This window comes from Haemaphysalis longicornis, unplaced genomic scaffold (assembly GCF_048455015.1).
Source record: "Haemaphysalis longicornis isolate Haplotype H1 unplaced genomic scaffold, Haemaphysalis longicornis Haplotype H1 scaffold_1, whole genome shotgun sequence".
Classification (NCBI taxonomy): Eukaryota; Metazoa; Arthropoda; class Arachnida; order Ixodida; family Ixodidae; genus Haemaphysalis; species Haemaphysalis longicornis.
In genome coordinates, this window is record NW_027526203.1 from 345,992,991 (window position 1) to 345,997,962 (window position 4,972).

At 47.7% G+C, this 4,972-nt stretch overlaps 1 long non-coding RNA gene across 1 annotated transcript; it reads right to left on the reverse strand.

Moving 5' to 3' along the window:
* Window positions 1-1,277: 1,277 nt before the first annotated feature.
* LOC144153542 (uncharacterized) lies at window positions 1,278-4,544 on the reverse strand. The gene is made up of 2 exons (XR_013319326.1): window positions 4,310-4,544; window positions 1,278-1,427 (listed from the first exon to the last, which is right to left on the reverse strand). It is a non-coding gene; the product is annotated as an uncharacterized LOC144153542 (long non-coding RNA).
* Between the last annotated feature and the right edge of the window lie 428 nt (window positions 4,545-4,972).

A 4,972-nucleotide genomic window follows, 5' to 3' on the forward strand; every position in this document is an offset into this window, starting at 1 on the left:
TTTTGGTGTTGCCGTGTCACTTCCTCAGCAAGTGTGACAGGTCATGCGGGGCAACAAAATGAGCCATAATGGAGTAAGGGATACAACAGGAGTTGCAAGTTATTTGTTTTCATCACGTTACTATTAGTAGACTACCTATAACAAAGCTACCTTTCAGTTCTTATGAGGTTTCACTGTAAATGCCACGAAAAAGTAAATCCCTGTTAGTCAACGAAGAAAAAATGAATGTTTGGTTCATTGGAATGACTGCCTCATTAGTATGACACTGGCACGCATTATGGGACGCAGTGCAACTGGCTGAGGCCAGCAAAAGCAAGCGCAAGCTGTTAGGCAGGGCTTATGAGCTTGAAAAACAAGTTTTTTTTTTTCATTTTATCATAGTAAGAATCGGGTGAACAATGAAACTTGAAAAAATTATGTAAACTAAACAAAAGTACCAGTGTGCACTGTTGTGCTGTGCACACTATGCTTGTTAGAGCTGCTCAGCAGTATGGCGCTTTGGAGTTTTCTCAACACTGGCCGATTGGCGTAAGCAACATCGTCTTGCATGACCCTATTTCTTGAGCATTCCCTATATTTCACGAAACGATTACTACATGCTGTAACAAAGACAAGCCAGGTGCACATACGCTCAAAAACAAAGTGAGTATGGACGTGGGCCTGAGTTAAGGTCTGAGTGGTATTCATGCGCCATCTAGAGGACCAGCGGTAAATGAAGAGATGAAATTATAAGGCATTTATTTTGCCACAGGGCATAGATGAGGGAGTAGGAGTTGATGATGACAAAAGTTAATTGAACATGAAAATGTTCACTTCGCAGATGAAGTCCAAGAGAGAATGATGATGAGGCCCATGTATCCATGTAGTGTATGCAGTTGCGTCGCCTACGCGGAGGCCTGTCACCGCAAGATGTTGCATCCTTGTCGGATGCACGGCAAGGTTTCCCCATCTGCTGCAGCCCTAGTTAACGTGCTCAACATTCATTTCAAATGCCTGCCCTGGATACATCATCGCTGACATCACAAGAGACATATTTAGCGAGAGGATTGAAACTTTGGCTTAAATTGTGTAATCTCTTAATGAATAAAGCATTATTCGCTGCTTGGCAAGCAGTAGGGGCTCTATAAGACACCCAATGTTGTGAGTGAAACTGGTATTTTGTCCTAATGGCCCCTTTAACGTGAATAAAAGGTTTGCTCTACAACAGGATTTGTAGCAACTGCGAAACTTAGCAAAGAACTGTAATGTTGTGGCACAGCAGATACGACGAACCATGGTTGAAGGTTATGAGCGATCTATTTACATCATTTACAAAACGGCCATGAGAGAGTCAGTGCTGGCTTCGCCCCCACGCAGCTTCTCCCTCGTAATTGTCATCAATGGTCAGCCATGGGAATTGTCCACCATGCCCCGTGACAGAATGGCACCTGGAAAAATCAAGGAATGGTCAGGGTTACTCATTAAAGGCCAACGGTACTCACATTTCAGCTCGGCCAGATTTATCAATTTGTAGTAAGTACCACCCAACGCCGCCTGTATAAACATTGCCTGACACGTCGCGTGCTTTTCAATAGGAAGGGTAGGGACGCTTAGTTCAGCCACTCATCCGCTATGTGGTGCGCGCCGGCGGACATTTCTCCTTACGTCGCTGCTCTGGAGTCGCAAACGCTGCACCCACTTTTATGACGCATGTCTGTCGGCTTGCCTGTTGGGTTTCAAGAGCCGTTTCGGTCACATCTTAGGCGCGACGGGGTGATAGTTCTGGGGCGCGCTGGGGATCTCGTTCAACATGTTGCTCGCTTTATACTTGCTGCATTTTTCCAAAGACAACTGACGGAGGAGGAACTGAAATATATGTGTAAGAACATATTAATTGTCAGGTAGATAAATAGTGAACAGAAAAACTATATTTTAGGAAGGTGCAGCCATTATTTTACTGATGTTTTTTTCTCTCTGGAGGATTTAGGGAGGAAAAAATTGCCTGCACATTTTTCATTCAGGCGCTCGCTTCCACCATTACTTTCGAAAAATATCACGTGCTTGTAAAGTTTAGAAGATTATAGAAAAAAAAGGATAAGCAGCTGAGGGTTCCGCCACGCTGTCCGGACGCCTCTACAGTACAGTCCTCAATTTTAAAAGTGCATACCGATGCGGAGTGCGAACAGTGGGGAGAAAACAAGACCGAAATGCGGAGGGGACAGAGGGGGGTATGCCCCACTCAGAAAATTTCGGGGCCCGTGATTCAAGTAGATAAGAGCGCAAAGCTGGCACCATCCTGCGGCAGCACAAGTGATTTTGCTCCGAGGCAAAGGCGGTTTTATCAGGGACAGACCAAGACAGACAGGCATGGTGAAAAACAAGGCGTAGGAGCGCCACCTGGGGAACCCTAAACAAACTTTAAACTATTTTGCATAGTTTCCGAGAAGCGGTGCTGGCGGGCGGACATGAAAGCACAAAGGAAGGCTACGGAGCGGGGAAGGGTAGGAGAGAGCAACAGGAGAGTGGCTGTTTGGCCATTTTTTCGCTCACGTGTTAGGCAGTAATCATACAGGCGGCGTTGGTACCACCAAATCAGCTGAGACACTAGTGGTGGCCCCGCGAAACGCTTCGTTAATCAGTCGGAAGAAAGCTCCGCGTCAGACCACGCTACACCTGCCAGCGCATCACAAACAGCCATGACGCGCCTGTTATGCTCCAGCCGACGGGGGCTTCTTTCTCCAGCCAGCCACGCAACTGGAGAACCAGTCGAGCTCTGCTGTGAACACTTCACCTATTTGCTGCCCCATGCGCACGCAGAACTTGCGCGCTGGACAGCCGCAACATCACTCCAATGGCTGCGCTCTTCTCGATTTTGGTTTCAAAATCGACGATTTTTGCTGACCGCTTGCGGCTTCCACGCAAGTATTTCAGCTGTTGTATTTTCATCTCACTTTCTTTTTCAGAAGACCATACAGAAATATCGTTTTCAAGAGGTTGAAATTTTAGTGCAGTTGGCCTTTAAGAAAAAATTATTTTGGTGAGGGTAGTTTGCAAATTTTAACACTGCATAATTAGTGTTTACTCTATTGCTAAGTTCCAAGCACATTTGCAGCATTGTTGAAAACATTTATTAAAATAAGGGGAAGGGGAAACAGAAAAAGAAGCAGTGGGTGGTTATTCCAGTCCCATAGGTGGTAGGCTGCGTGCATTCACAGCTGTACTGCCCTGGGAGATCATCAACTCACTGTCTGAGCAAGTTGCTGTACAGCAAGCCCTTCCACTGCTTTGAGGAGGGGGAGAGAGGTAGTTTGTGGGAGAGCCATGCCAGGTGGGGTGTAGTGTGAGGGGGTATTGAGGTAGTAACAGCAATTATTGTGTTAGATGAAATCCTGTGAAGTTTGCGCAAAGGTTGTGATAGTGAGCGTGGGTTTAACGATCGTTTTAGATGCACCCATCTGCCATGGAAAAAGAGTGGGGGGGTGGGGGGGGAGAGAGGTGGGAGGCCCGGCAGAGGTAAACATTCTTAGCTTTTAGAAAAGGTACAGGATGGGACAGTCTTGGAGCAGGGTGTAAATGCCTTGAATGTAAGGTCACAGAGCACGTGCCACATTATTCCAATGAAGAGATGCATGGGCAGGGACAATGACAGTCTAGGGCCACTGAAAGGAAATGGTCGCTGTGAAAGTCCCAAGGAAAAGCACCCGCATGCTGCCTGCAAGTTTGTGAGTACGCTAATACAGGAGGAAGAGCCAATGCAATGGCTGCTGCTTCGGCTGGGTTTCGAAGATGGTGAGGAATCCAGCAATAGGAAGAGTTACACCACTGGCATGGATGGCTTTTCCACATTACGCCAGAGCTGTGCAGAACAGCCCTGAATATGTGGGTAAGTTTCAAAAAAAAAAAAAAAGCAGTAATTGTGAATTGTTTTTTTGATCACGCACGCCAGGCACAGAAGTGCCGTCTTTCTTCCATTACCCCTCCTGACTACCTGGCTCTGGCTCCCCCGATGCCTCGCTCTGCGGAAGTATTCGTCAACAAAGCTAGGGCCAACGCAGCTCTCACACCCCACATCACTAGAAAATGGATTTACCCAACGGGATCTCCACCTGTCCCCATTGCCGGATGACCGTATTCGCCACCCTTGACCAACACCACAACGAATGTGATGCATTGTGCGGAAGAAGCAGGACATGGAATATTATTGGGGCTCTTCGATTGAGTGTGAAACCTCGCGACAACAGTCTCGGGGCGGGACAGCAAAGAAGGAAGCGTAGAGGTATTAAAAGCATTGAATCGTAACAAACTGGTCGTATGTATTCACCACACTCACCATGTCGCATCGCTGGCGATCCGTTGGTTAACCGGCCGCTGCTGAAAAACGACGACCGCACCAACGCTACAACACAGCCGACATCACGCCGAGTCGCGCGAGAGACAAAAAAGAAAAAAAAAAAAAAGTGCGCTTGAGGGCGCAGAGATCACGACCGAGCAGTGGTCTGGTAGCGAGAGTAGACTACGTTGTTTTTATTGTGTTTTGTTGTGGAATGTCGCAGCGGCGAAGCTCTCGTGGTGTTGTCTTACCCTTTAATGGCTCCTGGAGCGACAGTGTTGCCGGTGTCTTCCTGGGCCGGCACGAGACGAGCACGCTTCACGCGCCTTCGACGTTTCATCATCGTCGGCAGCGGCGTGCGTCGGCGAGTCTCGGCGGCCCGTGATTACAAGCAGCCCACAACCATCCAGGGAACGAGCATCGACCTCATCTTCAGCAACATTAGGGTTCATCCACTACAACAGCCCTTGACTTTACATTTCACAGACCATAAGGCGGTCATAATCAAAGCGGAACGCCAACCACAGCTCGACGTCACCTACGTTGAACATGATGATGATAATGCTTAAATAAAGACAAACTCATACCACGTATAACGTCTCTCTCTCTCTCTCTCTCGTTAATGCCTCTCCACTCTAACACCCCCCACCCCCCTCCAATAAA